The following is a 19,944-nucleotide window of genomic DNA, read 5'->3' as shown; positions in this document are numbered from 1 at the left end:
GCACGTGCTAAGCGAGCGCTCTACCATTGAACCACCACCCCATTTTAAGTTTTAGTTTTCCTTGAAAGTTCAGGAAAGCCAATTTCTTGGTGAGTTTGTTATTATAATTTTCTTCACTACATCATGTGTTCTCTTTTGAACAATTGTCTTAAAAAGTATGAAATAGATGACCTTAGGTACAGACAACAGGATCATTCTTGTTGTCAAATATTTAACAGTTTAATATCTTGATTTCTTCCTGCCAACTTAAGTAGATACAATTTAACTTATAGTTTGAAGAAAAATGTATCGAAAGTTGAGTTTCATATTTAAAATAGCAAAATTTTAAGAGAAGAGTTCCAGTGCAGCCAGACATGAATTACATGCCTATAATCCCAGCTTCCAGGAGGTTGAGGAAGGAGATCACAAGTTGAAGGCCATAGTGAGACCCTGTTTCAAAAAGGGCCCAGGATGTAACTCAATAATAAAGCACCTCTGGGTTCAATCCCCAGGACCCCCCACCCTCTGCAAAAAAAAAAAAAAAAAATTAGCTCTTGTATATATTAGGAAAAGATTATCAGACTTAATGGTTCAGAAAATATTTTTTTTTCAACCAAAAAGCCTTTATTTATTTATTTAGACATGGTCTTGGTAATTTGCCCAGGTTGGTTCCAAATTCCCAAGCTCAGGCAATCCTCCTGCCTCAGTGTCCTAATATCTGCAACTACAAATGCTCACCACCCACCACACCTGACTAAAAGTTTTTATTTATTATAAATTTAGTTTTCTTAACTTTTTAAAAAATTCTGTGTGGTATGATGGTGCAATTTTATTGCATATAAAATGAAATGTAGTGTATTTCATTTCTCTACATCTTCTCTTCATTCTAAAATGAAATATAGTGTATTTCATTTCTCTACATCTGACGTGTAAGTACTTAAGGTTAAGTGAATTATCAGATTTAACTCATTGATTTATGCTATTTTATAAATACAACAAATAGGTGAGAGTGTGTACTGTTATGACTCCATGATTTGGAAACTGGAAATTCAGGCAGTGTGGGACAAAAACAAGTATACTTATTTGTTCAGTGAAAGTAAAGGTGGTGGGGCTGGGGTTGTGGCTCAGCGGTAGAGCACTTGCGTAGCATGTGTGAGGCCCTGGGTTCCATCCTCAGCACCACATATAAACAAATAAATAAAGGTATTGTGTCAACTACAACTAAAAAATATTTTTAAAAAAAGGAAAGTAAAGGTGATATCAGAATAACTGAGAATTTGTTTTAATTAGTGCTGGGTAATAGATTTTGGATACAATAGATTTAGTAGTGTTGTGTGGAAGGGTTATATTTGACATATTTTTTATCTTCCTAAAAAAAGGAGGGCAAGAGCTGAAGAGTGTTGGGATAATTAGGTCTTTTAGTTGTGTATCTGGTTAGATTGACTAGTGTTCCCAGTAGTACCTTTGGTACAGAGTCAGAGACAAGGTGTTCCTATGGACCATTTTGACAATTGCTGTTCTGTAACTACAGGGTATAGGTAAGCTTCCTGCTTTATATAATGACTAATGAATGAGGCAGATATTATCAGTTCATATTTTGTTATGTTGTGGCCAGAGGGGAAGGGTAAAATGTTACAGTGTTATGGTTGGTGGTTTTTCTCTACTTTTATACTTTTTCATTTTTTTGAAATAATATAAATATTTTTAAATAAAGGCAATACATAAAAACAAAAGAAGTCAGTGTGATGGCATATGTCTGAAAATCCAGCAAAAGGGAGGCTCTGAGACAGGGAGGATCCCAAATTTGAGGCCAGCTTCAGCAATTTAGCAAGCCCTGAGCAATTTTTTTGAGAAAAAGGAAAAAGAAAGTTTATTGCTTTGCTAGCAAAGGAGAAACACAGAGGACTCCTGTCCTGAAGGCTGTAATTCTGCCCATCAGCAGGAATGGCCTTACACAATTTAGTGAGACTTGTCTCAAAAAAAAAAAAAAAAAAAAAGGACTGGGGTTAAGCACCCAATGGGTTCAATTCCTGGTACCAAAAATAAAAGAAAGGAAGGGAGAGCAGGAGGAAGGAAGGAAGGAAAGAAGTTGGGGATGGTGGCACAGGCCTATAATTCTAGCTACTTGGGAGCTAACGCCGAAGGATTCCTAGTTCAAGGCAAGCTTTGGCAATTTAGGGAGATGGCCTCAAAATAAAAAGGGTTGGGAATGTTGCTTAATAGTAAAGTGCTTGTAAGCCAAACCTGAAAGAATGATCAAGGCTTGCTGTTGGAGAAAATGCCCATTTATTGAGGAATAGCTCTGCATATTTATAGAGCTGGGGGCGGTTTGACAGTTTAATGGTTGAATGGTTTGACAGTTGGCTGGGGTGCTTTCTGATTGGTGGATAAGGATCATGTGAGCCAGCAGGGCTAGTCTGATTGGTGGGTAAGGATCATGTGAGCCAGCAGGATCATATGAGCCAGCAGGGCTCACCATTGGATGGCAGGATCATGTGAGCCAACAGGGCTCACCATTGGACAGCTCATCTTGGGGGATGAGGAAGTTAGTCTTTGGAGCCGGGTCGACTCCCAACAAAACCAAACCAAAAGACCATTTCTAGTATTTTTGCTGAGGTCCATACTGTTAAAATTTTATGACAGTTTTCAACTGACTATCAAATTTTCTAATTTCCTCTAATTGAGGGAGTGAGTGTTCTATTTTTCATTTAGGACTACATAGACTGTGTTTTAGTAATTTGGGGTGGCGGAAGGCTTGTGATTTAAAAAAATACTTTTATGAGTTTTTATGAGTATAAATTAAGTGATAAGTGATGGGAAAATATGTGTATATGAAGTGATTTCATACAGAAAGGCTGTCCTATCATACAGTATTTAATAATTTGATGTAGAAGAATGGGCAGCCAAATAGCATTATAACTTCATTTGGAAATTAGAGTCTCTTTGCTTGAAGCGTATTCATTTTAACTGACAGAAATCAGTGCTTATTCTTGTTTTATTTATTTATGTTTTTAGTTGTTGATAGACCTTTATTTTATTTTTTTATGTGTGGTGCTGAGAATCAAACCTAGTACCTCACACATTCTAGGCAAGTGCACTACCACTGAGCTACAGCTCCTGCCCCAAGTGCTTATTCTTTTAAATTATGGTTTATAAATCTCATTCTTTGTGATATAATAAGAGTAAAAAATACTGTGAAGGCCCTTAAGTCTAGTACTGGTCAGTGAAGGATTTTGGGACTATCATTCTAGATTTTCTCTTCTGAAAATGATCTTCATCTTGTGGCTTTCCTGTCAGTTGAGAGGAACACTGTTTCAAGAGAACAAATGTGTCTTCCTGTCTAATAGGGGACTAGAGGAGTAATGAAAAGTGGCTGGGTTGCTGCTTCTACTTTTCCCTTGTCAACTTTTGTTCCACCCAATTTAAGGCCTGTGACCTTAAATTCTGAATATATTGGAGCATGCCCTGGAGTATTCTTTGTTGTTGCAGCTTTTGGTGACAAAGTTTCTGATATCAATGAAACCTTATGTGATATTGTGGAAAATATATTTGATCTTTGTTTTGTTTCTTGGCAAAAGGGGAAAAAAAAAACCTGATAAAATTCTTGGAAATCTCCAGAGTGATGAGTGTCTCTTGTATGCTAGTGAAATGCCTGGTGCTTGGGGATCTCTAGATAGTTTCAGGAGGGGTACTGGTCCTGGATATACCAAGGCATGACTTGGGGGTTAAGACCTTGAAACCTACCCCCAGTCTTTGAGGAACAGAGAGGGGTTGAAGGTCAAGCTCATCACCAATGGCTATATTTAATCTAATTTCTTACATGATGTAGCTCCCCTTAAAAAACCCCAAAGGACTGGATTCAGAGATTTTCTGTGTAGCTTGAAGTATGGTGGTTCCTAGGTTGTGGCACTACCAGAGTCATCATGGAAGTTCCACACAACTGGGCCCGTATCTTGCCTTGTCCATCTCTTCTGTCTGGCTCTTGATCTGTATCCTTTGTAATATACCTTGTAGTAAATGGGTGAACAAAGTAAGTAAAGGGTTTCTGAGTTCTGTGAGTCACTTTGACATATTAATCAAACCAAAGGGAGAGTGTTGTGGAAACCTCAGTTTATGGCTGGCAGTTGGAAGCAGAGGTCCCAACATGTGCTTGTGGCTGGCTTCTGAAGTGGGAAGCAGTTCTGTGGGAATGGGTCCTCAGCATGAGGAATCTGATGCTGTCCCTGAGTTGATTTGTAAGAAGGACACCCACGTGGTCAGAATTGCTTGCTCATTTTGTAAGGAAATACCCCATGTATTTGATGTCAGAAGAGTGCTGTATGAGAGTAGGAAAAACACTTTGGTTGTTTCTCAGACAACCTGTCCTTAGACTTTATAATTGGTGAAGGCAATATTGTACTTGAAGTTTGATGACTGGATGAATGTAACTAAAAACTTCCTAGTGACTAGATAGGTAATTGCTAGTTATGTTATAATAGAAGAGTAAGGGACCACATAAGAAGGGAACATTCAACATCTTACTCTGATAAATTCTCAAAGAATTGTAGTAAAACACCCCAGAAACCAGGTGCAGTGGCACACACCTGTAATTCCAGCAATTTGGGAGACTGAGACAGGAGGATCTCAGGTTCAAGGCCAGCCTCAGCAAATTAGTGAGCTCCTTGGCAACTTAATGAGACCCTGTCTCATAAATAAATAAATGAATGAAGGAAGGAAGGAAGGAAGGAAGGAAGGAAGGAAGGATGGATGGACTGGGGATATAGTTCAGTGGTAAAGGATCCCTGGGTTAAATCCCCAGTAACCCGCCCCCACCTATTCTGGTGTGCAAAATAAAACACCCCAGAACAACACAAAGAATACTATATTTTTGTCTTTAATGTTCTACATTTGAGATGAACTGGAAAGTTAATGTAATTCAAGCATCACTGCTATTAAATTTAAATTTTTAATTATTTAACCTTTGAAAAGTTAACATTAATATGGACCCCAAATTTAAGAAGTATACATTTAATTTCTCTCTCTTTTCCTTTAGCTACCCTGTTCTCTTTCCTAAGAAGTAATCAATATTCCCAACATAAATATACTTTTAACATTTATTATTTAAAGGACTTCTTTGGTATGCATAAATAATTAAAGTTGACAACATGGATTCTAGAGTCAGATATTTGAAATTTTTGTTCACTCAACAATTGCTGAGCATCTACCACATTTTGGTGACACTGGGAATGCAACTCTGAACAAATCACAGTCCCTGCCTTTATGGAGATTACATTGTGGTAAGTGGAGACAGACTCTAAATAAATATTTATTACTATTTATATGGTGATAGGTTTTAGGAAGAAAACTGAAAGCTGGGTAAAGGGACAGGTTCATGGCAGAGGAGGTGTTTGGATAGGGTTGTTGAAAGAAAGCCTATAATGAAGTGACATTAAGCAGAGACTGTGATCTAAAGGAGTTAGACTTGTGCTTTTGGGAGAAAAGTATTCTGGGAAAAGAACCATCAAGGGCTAAGTTCTGGACAGTGTGTGTACAGAGGTATATGTCCTTTCAGAATGGTGGAGGAAGTTAGATTGACTCAGAGTACTGATGTCAGTGGAGAGGGTTAGTGGATAATACATAAAAGGAGGAAGAGAGCAGGAGAGTTCAGTGGTTGTAATAATGGGGATTGCTGATGGCTGGTTCATGCAGGGTTTGTGTAGGAATCGGGATTATTTTGTTCTGAATGGGATAGCTTAGATTGGCTGCTTTGTAGAGTGTAAATTCTTGGGGGTAAGAATGAAAACAGAATAGTTATTGAGACTAAAATAACTAGAATATACAACACTGTGCCAGATACAGTGAGCTTTATTAAATTTAGTTAGGTATTATTTTCCTTCTAGATTTGAATTCTGCCCCTGAATAAACTCATATTATTATACTTATAAATGGTAACTTTAGGAATTAAATTCTGTACTAATTTAAATTTGTTTGGATTTCAAATATCACATCTTGCAGAAATATGGTAAGATTCCCAAAAGAAACCTCACCCAGTCCCCCCTACCCCTTCTCCCTGGCGATTGAACCCAGAGGTGTTTTAACATTAAACTACATACCCAGTCCTTTTTATTTTTTATTTTTATTTATTTATTTTAAAGTTTTCATCTTTAATGAAATGAATTTGGAAATAACGTACATTTCCATGACACCAACACTACAGTTTTCGGAGTCACAGTAAGTTACACAGAATTACATCCATAATTACTATGAATGCCAACATTTCAAGCAGTAATTTCTGTTACATGGCAAATAAGATCAAGAAAGCAACCATCAAACAAAAGAGACCCAAAGCTTCAGACAAGACAAATCCCAGGATAGCATATGAGAACAGCTGCTGATTCAGAGAAGGATTTCTGGCATAACCAGCAATAAGGATGCCAAAGACTGTTCCAATACCAGCACCAGAACCAGCTACTCCTACTGTTGCAGCACCTGCACCAATAAATTTGGCAGCAGTATCAATGTCTCTGCTGATTACACTGTTCTGAAACTCCCTTCGGATTAGCTGATGTTCACCATTCTGGGCCCCATTAAAAACTGTAGAGCCCTTTCCAGGTCTAGTCTCTGGTCGAGATAATACTGATACAGAAATCGGTCTGTAAGCAACTCTGGATTCAGCTGGGATCAGAGCGGGGGTGCAGGCGAACATGGGGCGGCAGGGTTGGAGGATCTAGGTGACAGGCGACGTGGGCTCTTCTCCCGCTTCCTCTCTTCCTGGGACGTGGCGTGGGCAGCGGCATCAGAGGTCCAAGGATTGGGGCTCCCGGTCCTTTTTTATTTTGAGACAGGATCTCAAAAAAAAAAAAAAAAAGTTTGAGGCCAGCCTCAAACTTTAGATTCTCTTGCCAGAGCCTCCCTAGTCATTGGAATCTCAGGCATGCACCCATTGTGCCCAGCTTGTACCTTTTATAATTATGTCTTGCAACAATTTTTTCCCCCTTAGGCTTTTCCCAAAAGCTTGTGTTTTTTTTGTACTGGGGATTGAACTTGGGCACTGACCACTGAGTTACACCCCTTATTTTGTATTTTGTTTAGACACAGGGTCTCACTGAATTGCTTATCACTTTGCTTTTGCTGAGGCTGGCTTTGAACTTCAAATCATCCTGCCTCCGCTTCCCGAGCCACTGGGATTACAGGTGTGTGCCACTGCACCCAGCGTGTTGTACAATTTTGACAAATTAAATATTGGGTGCTGTTTTTCTACTCCATTTTGGCTAGATGACATTTTGAACTTGAAACTGCTTTGATTTCTCTGGTAATGTGTCAAAATGCTAAAAAGTATTAAAAATCTTTAGACCTTAAGGAAGCAGGTTGCTAGTGATGAAAATAAATGAGATATAAGAATGTAAAATTTAAACTTTTCAGTGACTGAATAATATGTCTGAATTTGCTGGCAACCTAATATATCTCTTGTGTTAAAGAGGGTACGACATAGAAAATAAACCTGAAACTTGAGGATGTTTCAGAACTCTTAATATCTACCTGGGTAAGTAGAGGTACTTTAGAAATCAAGGAAATAATGGATAAGGGAAAAGATGGTTAAAAAGGTAGGAAGTAGAAAAGCAAAATAGACACTTTGAAGTATTTTAAAATAGAAATTGTTTTGGAAGAAAAGAGAAATAGAACGTTTAGGTTTCAGGGAAAGCCTACAATATTGAAAGCTTAAAAAACTTCTTTAAAAAAAAATATATATATAATTGGACACAATACCTTTATTTTATTTATTTTTATGTGGTGCTGAAGATCAAACCCAGGGCCTTGTATGTGCTAAGTGAACGCTCTACCACTGAGCCACAACCCCAGCCCAGAAAGTTTAAGAAATTTTTTAAATAAGAATTTGCTGGTTCCAGTCAAGGTTAGTAAAGACAGTCAAATAACATAGCCATATGCACATGCTCAAAAAGAACTGAAAATGAATTCTAATACTTATATTATTCATGAAGCAGTTTTAGTCTAGAGGAATATCACTAATTTTCTCTTAATTTCTATTAATTTGGTTTGCTTGTTTAGACTTTCTAAAATATGACTTAAAAAGTAACTAAGTATTTCAAGTTGATGATTTGATGTAGGGGGTAATGTAAAACAAACTTTGTAAAAAAAGGCGATTATAGAAAGAACTTTCTCATGAGGACAAATATGTTCTTATTAATATTTTTTTTTCAGACCTTTCATGAGTTTTAATTTTTGCTATAAATTTATTATATAACCACCCTTTTATTTATATTTTAAATACAGTATACCTCAGTTTGGTTCATGAAATCTCAAGATTTTTTATCTAAAAATAACTGAGTGATTTTTTTCCCATCCCTAAAATGTGAATGGTGATAAATTCTCATATGTAGTATAGCAGAGAAAAGACTAGAATTTGTCAGTCTTCAATTTAATTTCTACAGATTCCTTTTGTTATTTGTGTGTGTGTTTGTTTATTTATTTACTGGGGGGAGTTTACAGGGATGAAACCCAGGGGTGCTTTACCATGAGCTACATCCTCAGCCCTTTTTATTTTTTATTTTGAGACAGTCTCACTAAATTGTTTCTTTTTCTTTTATTTTTTGGTGGTGCTAAGGACTGAACCCAGAGCCTTGTGCATGTGAGGCAAGAGTTCTACCAACTGAACTGTCTCCCCAGCCCCTCACTAAATTGTTGAGACTGGTGTTGTGATCTTCCTGCCTCAGCCTCCAGAACCACTGGGATTACAAGCATGTATCACTGCCCCGACTATGGATGAGTTTTGGAAGAAATTGCTTTCTTGAGCAGTTTTTGATACTAATCATAGGCAAACATAGCCAGCTGTCCTGACAGTTATAAAATAAACAATGGGCAGGAAAGTCAAAACCCATCAGTGGCAAAGGAAAGAGCACCTCAGTCTTAAAAGCGTCCTATCTTTAAGGTGATGTACACCTACCTAGAATACTTTGTAATATACATTGTAGTATTTGATTAATAACATCCATTTCAAAGTTTGAAAATTTCTTGTAGGAGAAACATCAGGGTCTGCCTCATTTACTTGAAAGGGAGATTTTAAGTGGAAAGTGTGCTGCAAAATCAGTTGCCATCAATAAATATAGCTCTGTAGATAGTCCAGAAACAACCATAGAAAGCAGTCAAAAAGTTTCTAAGACTAAAAAAAGATTATATGTTAGTTATATAGTAGTAAGTAGATTTAGTGAGAATAGCCGTACTTAGTAACCATTATCAGATTCAAGACTGTAGTTTTGTAGGTTAAAGATTTAGACATTCTGGGGCTGGGGCTGTAGCTCAGCTGCAGAGCACTTGCCTGGCATGTGTGAAGCACTGAGTTAGATTCTTAGCACCACATAAAGATAAATAAAATAGCGCTGGGGTTGTGGCTCAGAGGTAGAGTGCTCACCTAGCATGTGTGAGGCACTGGGTTCGATCCTCAACAACACATAAAGTAAAATAAAGACATTGTGTCACACCTATAACTAAAAAATAAATATTAAAAAATTAAATAAAGATATGCTGTCTACAACTACAAAAATAAAAATAAAAAGATTTAGACATTCTGTTATGTTTGACATCTTTCATATCTTTTTCTTAAAATTTTTGAAATAGGATAATATATTCTCATGTCATCACACTTAGAAAAATGACTTAATATGTATATGGCTTATGTTTTTGTTTTTAAGGGATAAGGTATTGGGCAGGGGTTATATAGCTTAGTGGAAGAGCACATGCCTAACATGCTCAAGGTTCTGGGTTCAATCCTTAGTACAACAAGGGGTTAAAAAAAAATACAGGATTTTGATGTTGTCCAGGTGCCTCAGACTCTTGGGCTCAAGTAATATTCCTTTCTCAGCCTCCCAAACAGCTACGACTACAGCCATGTACCACCATACTGAACTGTTTATCTTTTTATTTGCAACTTTTATCTTCTTAATTTTTAATATACTGTAAATGTTTTATATTATAATATTTATATTTGGTACTGGGGATCAAACCTCAGGGGCACTCAACCCACTGAGTCACATCCCCAGCTCTATTTTAAATATTTTATTTAGAGACAGGGTCTCACTAAGTTGCTGTTGTCTGGTTTCCTAATATTTATAGTATGTAATGTTATATACCGAATATCCATGTTTTAAATTTCATTTCCTTGCCTTTTTGTGTGTGGGTGTGTGTTGAGGATCAAACTTAGTACTCTACTGATAGAAGTGACAGATAAGCAGATGGTAAAGCAGCCCTTCCTTGCCTTTACAAGGTGAAAGTTGCTTAAACACTTGCAAAATAATCAGTATTCTGATGACTACATATTATAACAATCATAATTAGTTTAATGTGATTGCCTGTTATGGGATTGGGATGTTGAGTGGCAATTTTAGAATTGCAGAGTTCTTTTTCTTGTGGAAGAATTATCTGAGTTCTGTAGTAATTGGACAAGATTGTGTAAGCCTTACTCTTTGAGGTCAGTACATCTAAGTTGCACATTTTAAACTGGCGACTCATTAAATTATTTTCTTCCTTCAACTGTAACTATTGTTAGTGTCGTTGTATTTCCTAATTTATAATTTACACTCATCAGTGCTGCTTTTTAATTTTATTTCCTAACATTAAAGGTTGTATAATCTGGGTATTTCTTAGAATTAATGACTTAATGGGTGATGGATTATTTGTTCCCACAAGAAAACTTTCTTTTAGATGGTTTTCCTTTTTGTAAAGTCCAGAATCTTAATCATTTTACCTTAAATTTTCATTCTTTCTTTCATTTTACTTAGGAGAGCATTTACATAAACGATAATCAAGGAAATCATAAACATACTAAAAATGTCTTGGATTTTTAGGGCACAAATCTAAGTAGAGCAAAAGTGTACTATAAAAACAAGAGTGTGGGGGGGCGGCCCTGGGGTTGTGGCTCAGCAGTAGAAAGCTAACCTAGCATGTGCAAGGCTCTAGGTTTGATCCTCAGCACATAGTAAAAATAAATAAAATGAAGGTGTTGTGTCCAATTACAACTAAAAAATAAATATTAAAAAAACACAATGGTGTGAAAATCCAAATTTAGATTTATCCAGATAATTTTTAAAAAATTAACATGTTAGAGTGTGGGGTTAAGAATACCTCTGATCACTTTTTCCTGGAATAGGTCAACTCTTCATGCAAGTGCTATTGAACAATTTTTATGAGATTCACCCTTTGAAAAAACATTTTTAAATGTATATAACAGAATTTTTTCTTTTGCCCATTTTAAAGTACACAGTTTAGTGGTGCTGATTACATTCACAATGTTGTACAACCCATTGTTATCTGTTTCCAGAACTTTTTTCACCATCCCACATAGAAGCTCCATCATCAGCAAGCAATGATTCTCCATTCCTCCCTCCTTGCAGTTCCTGGTAACCTCTCATCTACTTTCTGCCTTTATGAATTGCCTATTTTAGTTATTTTGTAAAAGGGGACTCATACAGTATTTATCTTTTTGTGTCTAAATTTTTTCACTTGTCATAATGTTTTCAAGGTTCATCCATGTACTGCTTTTATCAGAACTTTTTTGGGGGGCGGAGGTAGAGTGGGGTAGGAAATTACCAGGGATTGAACTCAGGGGCACTAGACCACTGCGCCACATGCCCGGCCCAATTTGTATTTTATTTAGACACAGGGTCTCACTGAGTTGCTTCGTGCTAGCTTTGAACTTGAGATCCTCCTGCCTCTGCCTCCTGAGCCACTGGGATTATAGACGTGTTTCACCGTGCCTGGCTTTATCAGAACTTTATTCCTTGATATGGCTGAATAATATTCTACTATATGTGCATGACTCTACACTTTGTGTATCTATTCTTCAGTTGATAGACACTTGAGTTCTCACCTTTTGGCTATTGTGAAACATGCCTTAGTTAACACTGACACATACAAATATCTATTTGAGGCCCTCTTTTTTTTTCTTTTTTTTTTATACTAGGGATTTAACCCAGTGCTGCTTTGCCACTGAGTTAAGTCCCCAACCCTTTTTATTTTTTATTTTGAGGCAGAGTCTTGCTAAGTTTCTGAGGCTAACCTGGAACTTGCTATTCTCCTGCCTCGGCCTTCTGAGCTGCTGTATGGTTAAAAGTGTTATGTATGGAGCTGCTGAATTTGGCAAGTTGGATCTGATAGACAATAAAGACACTCTTTTTATACAAGATAGCGTTTACTTTAGTAATATGGAAGCAAGAGCAAAAGCAAAAGTGATTGGCAAGAGAAAAAGAGAAGAAAATATATCATCAGATGAGGGAAACATCAACACCTGAAGTTATGAGCTGGGAGTTTCAGGTTAGCTTTTCAAGGTTCTGACTAGGAAGTCCTGAACAGAGTGTCGGTTCTGGGAGCCGTTTATTGTAGGACAGTAGGGGTATATATACATAACTGAATACACAGCTTGTTCTTAATTAACATAAACTAGGTACAGCAGTCAACCAATAAGGAATCATCATCTTAATGATTACACACAGTTTAACTTAATTGACATAATCTAGACACAGCAGTCAGTCATTAAGGAATCTCTATCATCTTAATGGCTCGCTGGCATTACTTCTCAAACCACTCCCTCTGGCAAAGTGCCAGGCGCCATCTTGACTTGTTTATGGACCCTAACACCGTTCCACAGGTGAGACTCCAAAGTTTTATTCCCAGTGGGGTCCCTTAAATACAAGTTAGAATAAAGCAAACTCCTTTCTATAATCTGTGTGACCTAATGATCCCCTCAAGGACATTTCATTCTCCCAAGGACTCGCAGGGTCCCCAAAGGAAGGGAGTCATGGCCTTGAGATAAGTCAATATTTGTGAATTCTCCTGAGTGAGCCAAACCCACCAAGAAATCAGCATTCTTTTTAAAGTAGGGTTTGTTTTGATATACAAACATGGAGTATGTCTTATTCTAATTTGGATGAAGTTAGCATTCTTCAGATTTCCCGTCAAATGTGTGCAAAGGTCTTAGTAGGCACATGGAAGAACTTTAATTAATTTTCCTTAGCCCTTTAGTTGCTTGGATAACAGGCATGTACTGCTGTACCTGGATGTTTGAGTTTTTTTGGGGGGAGGGGTGTATGTGTGTGTGTGTGTGTGTGTGTGTGTGTGTGTGTTATATATATATATATATATGACTTGCTGGATCATGTGGCATTTCTGCTAAGCTTTTGAGGAATCGCCAAATTGTTTTCACAGTGGTTTCACCATTTTAATCCTACGAGCAAGGTGTAGGGATTCATTCTGAGGTGATAATTCTACCCACAAATTATTTTAGTAGATATATGACCTTGAATGAGTCTTTTTTTGTTACCTCATCTTAAAAAATGGAGCTTGATGCCACTGTAGCACAAAAGCAGCCCTAGATCTTACGTAAAGAAAAAGTATGGCTTTGTTCCAATAAAACTTCATTTTCTTTTTATTTCCCTTTTTTTTTGGGGGGGGGTACCAGGGATTGAACTCAGGGGCACTCAACTACTGAGCCACATCTCCAGCCCTATTTGGTATTTTATTTAGAGACAGGGTCTCACTGAGTTGCTTAGCGCCTTGCTTTTGCTGAGGCTGGCTTTGAACTTGCCGTCCTCCTGCCTCAGCCTCCTCAGCTGCTGGGATTACAGGTGTGCACTACCAGGCCTGGCTTAAAACTTTATTTTTAAGATCTGTAATTGAACCAGATTTGTCTCCCATGTGGAATTAATTCTTAGAAAAGTTTGTTGCTATTTGGTCAGCCAACCAAAAATGGTTATTGAGTCTTTAGGTATAAGTAGGAACAAATAATACAACTTTGCTCAAAACTGAGAAGACAGAGTTGGGATCACAGCATTGCTGTTCAATGGCAGCAACAATCTTTCCCCAACGTGGAATGCTTAGACCGCTTCTCAGTTGGGAAATGGGTCTCTAATAAGAACAAGCCTTCTTTAAAAAATCCCTACTCTATATCATAAGATTACAGATAAAACTAAATTTTAGTTAATACAATTTTATTTCAGCACCAGTTATTGTTTCATAGTATCTGCTGGATATATGACACATATTGTTCTATTTTCATTTATTACAATTGAATTAATCTTTCCATTATTTATATTTTCCATTATTAATATTTATATTATTTATATTAACTATATTTCCATTATTTATATTTTCCATTATTTATATTTATATATTTATATTAAATTTATATATATTTTAAAATATTATATTTTATAAATATATTTTGCATTCCAGTATTATAAATAAATTTATTTATTTATTTGGTACCAGGGATTGAACCTAAGGACACTTAGCCACTGAGCCACATTCCCCAGCTGTTTTTTTGTTTCATTTTGAGAGATCATCTTCCTCAGTTGCTTAGGGACTTGCTAAGTTGTTGAGGCAGGCTTTGAACTTGCCATCCTCCTCTTGCCTTAGCCCCTCAAGATGCTGGGATTGTAGGTGTGTACCACCATGCCCAGTATAAATTTAATTTTAAGATGTCACTTTGGTAAGGATATCATATGTATACCATAATTAAATGTATTAAAATTTCCAGATTTTGTTTTCTCTTTTTAAATTAATGTTATTTCCCCCATAGAGTTATTAGGATTATTTTTGCATTTTTATTTAAAATTAATAATTAAAAATGACATAGTATGGCTGGAAATGTATCTTAGTGATAAAGTGCAGGCCTGTTGTGCATGAGCCCTGGGTTTAATCTCTAGCACCATAAAAATAATAATATTTAAAAGCTTATTTATAAATATTGTGAATATTGACACTTTATTGATGTCATAATTGAATTTCAGTGCCAGAATATTCTGTAAGAATTTGGATAAATATATTTTGAACTTCAAAGAAGAGTTCTAATTCTATGTATAAATATTTTTCAATGTATTGTTGCTTTTTTTTGGTAAGGGTATCGAACCCAAGGGTGCTTAATCACTGAGCCGTATCCCCAGCCCTTTTTTTATTTTATTTTTTTTATTTTTTTAGATGGACAGCATGCCTTTATTTTATTTGTTTATTTTTATGTGGTGCTGAGGATTGAACCTGGGCCTCACATGTGCTAGGCAAGTGCTCTGCCACTGAGAAACAGCCACAGCCCTCTCCAGCCCTTTTTAAATATTTTATTTAGAGAAAAGGTCTTGCTGAGTTGCTTAGAGCTTCACTAGGTTGCTGAGGCTGGCTTTGAAGCGATCCTCCTGCCGTAGCCTCCTGAGCGGCTGGAATTATAGGCATGCGCCACTGCCCCACTACTGTTGTTGCATTCTTGTGACTGTTAGAGGGAGAAATTTTAAGTAAGCTATTATCAACATTACACAGCCAATTGGAAGGACTGGCAGTAGTTGATAAAATCAAAAATTAAATATTTTTTTTAGTTTAGATGGACACAGTGCCATTTATTTATATGTTTGTTTGTTTATTTATGGTGCTGAGGATTGAACCCAGTGCCTCACATGTGCTAGGCAAGCACTCTACTGCCGCAGTTTGTCTGGGCACAATTCAGGAGCCAGTTGTCAAAAGAAACTAACTTTATTTTTAGAACTACAAACGCCAAACAAAACAGCTCCTCAGGAAAAAAACTCTCAGAGCCCAACTGCCACCACCGGCTTCCACAAGCCTCTCACCCCCACCCTCCTCTCCACCTCTCACAATCCTTCTGCTCTTGAGGCTGATTGGCTGGGTTGTGTGGGCGGAGCCAAAGAAGTCCCCCAATGAGCAGCTCCGTGGAGGAGCCAATCAGCTAGATGTTGCTGGGGCCGCTGTGAGCCAATCATCAGCTGGCAGTCTGAAAGGCAGGGAAACAGCCCAATGAACATCACCGCAGAGGAGCCAATTAGCTAGATGTTGCTGGGGCCGCTGTGAGCCAATCATCAGCTGGCAGTCTGAAGGGCAGGGAAACAGCTCAATGAACATCACCGCAGAGGAGCCAATTAGCTAGATGTTGCTGGGGCCGCTGTGAGCCAATCATCAGCTGGCAGCTGGAAGTTTGCTGGGGTCCCTTTGGCTGTGGCTCTCAACACTCTACCACTGAGCCCATGAAGGAATTAATTCTTAGAAAAGTTTGTTGCTATTTGGTCAGCCAACCAAAAATGGTTATTGAGTCTTTAGGTATAAGTAGGAACAAATAATACAACTTTGCTCAAAACTGAGAAGACAGAGTTGGGATCACAGCATTGCTGTTCAATGGCAGCAACAATCTTTCCCCAACGTGGAATGCTTAGACCGCTTCTCAGTTGGGAAATGGGTCTCTAATAAGAACAAGCCTTCTTTAAAAACAAATAAACAACCCCAAAGTGACTTCTGAATCTATACATGAATCATACTTTTTGCTCTTAAGATCACATAACTAATGCTTTAAATAGCTATTATGCTGCCATCTACATTGGTATTAAAGATATAAGTAAAATGGATTTATGTACTTTTAAATACTGAAATATATGAAGCACTGACTGTATTCCAAAAGTTGTTTCTTAAATTTAATATGTTTAAGGATGTATTTCAGCAAATACTTTAGGACTAGCAAAATCAAAAGCAAGTAAAGTGATCTTCTAAAATATCTATTACTCAGATTTCTGAATTTTTATATATCTTGTAAAGGGTAATTGTTTACTTAGAATCTAATATGTGTGGAAAAAGTGCCACAAATAATAGTTCACAAAAAGTTGAAGTTGAAGATAATTTTATATAAGTTCACTGTGGTTCTGAATAGTACAAATGTAAACAAAAAAATTAAAAATTCAACTTTAACTTTTTGAAAAGCACCCTTTGGAGATCCGAATGAATGTTTTCTTCAAACTCTGTGAAAGGTGTATATAACTATTCTTAAATTTTTTTATATACTAATATGTAAAAATAGGTTCCTGTGAGGGATTAATAATTTAATACTGACAAGAAAAGAATGTTTTCCATTAAGAAGTATAATGACGTCTTTTTTTAAATGGAGCTTGAATTGTATAATCTATAAATTCTATCTCTAAATTTTATGACAATTTATAACATCGGAATTGCCACAGTGTTCATATTTGATGTGATTTTTATCTCCCTACATGTATTTATTTTAAAGAGCAGGTTAATTATAGAGTAGAGATAACTTTTATATACTTAGGAATACAAGTATATATAAGTCTTCAAATACTCTTTAACTTTCATTTGTTATATATGAACCTTTAAAAAGATTTAGTTATCAAAGACTTTTCAGGTAGATTTATAATGAAATGTATTATTAATTTGTACTCTGGCTATAAAAATTATAAGCTGATCAGAGAGTTACTTTTAAAAATCTTTTGTCAAAAGGGTCTTGCTATATACACTATCCACATGAGTGATTATATAGAATAGCATATGCTTGACTTTTATAAGAAAACAGGTTGTTTTTAAGAATATAGCATTGCATAGTTATCTCTTAATGAAATCTTGAGACAAATGGAATTCCAGAATAACTGCAAATTCTAAGTCTGAAGAGTTTTTCTTACAACAACAACAACAACAAAAAGAAAATTTGAAATAGAAGTGTATTCAGTTAATATATAAAGGTTCGAGTCAGTACAAGCTTTAGAACAATTCTTAACTTTAAATGGAATTTTTATGTGTTGTAAATTTCATGTAGTCCATTTTATGTAATCATATCCCTGCAGATATAGTACAAGTATATTTGCACAGCACCTCAAATTCATAGCACAATGTATTATACATAAAATGAGTAGGGAAACCAGAGCCCTGATCCGCATTACAGGCATTCTGTTAGAAGGCATAAAACCCCCTTATACCTTGATGTTCAAAGTTATATTCTAACCAAAAAGTCCTCTTTAAAAATGGCTTTACAATCTGTTAATACATAGTAGGCTTCAATTTTGCAGGGAAATTATCAGTCACTTTTTATACATAAGTATTTTTCCATATTTTTTTATTGGTGCATAGTAGTTAAACACAATGGTGTGATTTGTTATTACATATCTGTACATGCATGCAGTATAACAATATAATTTGGCCAATATCATTTCCCAGTATTTTCCATTTCCTTCCTTTTCTACCTCTCCCTGGTCGCTTTCTCTATTCTGCTGATCAATTTTCATGAGGACCCCCCCACCTTTCTTTTTCTTTTTCCTAACTTCCACATGAGGACTTAATCAATATCATCATTCCTTTTTACCTATATGCATGAAAGATACATATATCTTTCATATGCTATTCTATATAATATGCATGAGAAAACATGCAACCCCTTGACCTTCTGAGTTTTGGCTTATTTCATTTAGAACTTAACTTATTTCATCAGTTAAGTTTCATCCATTTTCCATCCTTAATTTCATTTTTTTTAAAATGGTGAAATAAAACTCCATTTTGTTGGGCTGGGGATACAGCTCAGTCAGTAGAGTGCTTGCCTTGCATGTACAAGGCCCTAGGTTCAATCCCCAGCACCACAAACAAACAGAACACTCTATTTTGTTTGCCCATTCATCTATTGTTGGACACATAGGCAGGTTCCATAGCTTAGCTATTGTAAATTGTGCTGCTACATACATGGGTATGTCTATCGCCAAAATATACTGTCTTTAATTTTTTAGGATAAATACTGAAAGAGTGGTATAGCTGGGTCATGTTGTGGTTCCATTTCTTGTCTTTTAAGGAAACTCCACACTGATTTACATATCATTTACAATCTCACCAGTGGTGTAAAAATGGTCCTTTTTCTCCACATCTTCTCCAGCATTTGTTATTGTTTGTGTTTTTGATGGCTGCCATTCTGACTGGATTGAGATGAAATCTCAGTGTAGTTTGATTTCCATTTCCCTCATTGCTAATTATTTTGTGTAAGGTCAGGCAGCAGCGACCAAAAGGCAGACTGGATTTTTTATTGGGCTTAGGGCAGGAAGGGAGGGCTTGGGACAGGAAAAGGGGTTTTTAGAGTCCCTTGTCCTACTGGAGTTGGGGGGGGGGGGCTGGCCAGGATCTAGGATTGGCCTGGAGACCCCTCTGATTGACATTTTGAATACTGGGATTTTTTTCCATTTATTTGTTGTTTGTTTGTATCTCTTTGGAAAAATGTCTGTTTAATTTGTTTGCTGATTTATTGATATTAAGCTTTTGAGTTCTTTATATATTCTTTATGTATATTGAGTTCTTTATATAATTTTGATGTTAAGCTTTTGAGTTCTTTATATATTCTGGATAGTAATCCTCTGTCAGAAGAGTAGCTAGCAAAGATTTTTCTAACATTCTATAGGTTATCTTTTCACATTCTTATTTCCTTATACTTAAATATTTTGAAAATTGATATTAGCACCTGTGGCTTTCCAGATAGCCTGGGAGACCAGATTTACCAAAGAGGTAGCAGTTTTAGCCACTCATCCTCCAAATAGAATCAATTGCCATTAATTAATTGCTGTTCAATTTCAGGTTTCTTATTCTACATTTACTGGGTTCTAAGTGGATAAGGTAGATGTATGTTTACACATGGCCACGGAAGCAGTAAGAATCTAAAAGACAAAGAAAGAAAATAAAAAGGGACAAAATGTTATACCAGCTGACATATGTTGAGCTAGATCCTTGATTCACTATACCCCTTCTGTTCCCTGCACTGCCCCAGAACAGAAAGGCTACACAGTCCCTTGGAACTGGTAAAGACCATACTTCTACTTCCAAAACATTTCACAATAAAAGCTGCAGGCTTAATCAGAATACTAGACAAGTCTGAGGCTACCTAAAGAAAATAAATTAGCTAGTTAAAAAAGAAGGGCAGGAGAGGGAACTCCTTTCCTTAATTGGCTATCCTTAAGGAATAAACATCTAGCTCTTAATTTAGTCTCCTGGCAGACAGATTTCCTACAAAGTTTTACTATTATCGGGCATGTCTTAATAAATGAGAATGAATAATGCAAATTAACAATGAAGATCACATATTAAACAAAATTTTTCCATAATCTCTATGGTCAGAAGGAGTTATAAGGACTTGATCAATATCAATCACCATTGCTTTTTAACTATTTGCAT

At 36.4% G+C, this 19,944-nt stretch overlaps 1 protein-coding gene and 1 pseudogene across 3 annotated transcripts in view; one reads left to right on the top strand and one right to left on the bottom strand.

Moving 5' to 3' along the window:
• Positions 1-19,944, top strand: part of Abl2 (ABL proto-oncogene 2, non-receptor tyrosine kinase) — a 115,620-nt gene that overhangs the window by 30,132 nt on the left and 65,544 nt on the right. The window lies entirely within an intron of this gene.
• Positions 6,098-6,748, bottom strand: LOC101978168 (ATP synthase F(0) complex subunit C3, mitochondrial pseudogene; annotated as a pseudogene).

The sequence above is a fragment of the Ictidomys tridecemlineatus genome, chromosome 10, assembly GCF_052094955.1.
Source record: "Ictidomys tridecemlineatus isolate mIctTri1 chromosome 10, mIctTri1.hap1, whole genome shotgun sequence".
In the NCBI taxonomy this organism is placed as follows: domain Eukaryota; kingdom Metazoa; phylum Chordata; class Mammalia; order Rodentia; family Sciuridae; genus Ictidomys; species Ictidomys tridecemlineatus.
Note: the sequence above shows the minus strand (reverse complement) of the source record. Positions and strands in the feature narration are given on the sequence as shown.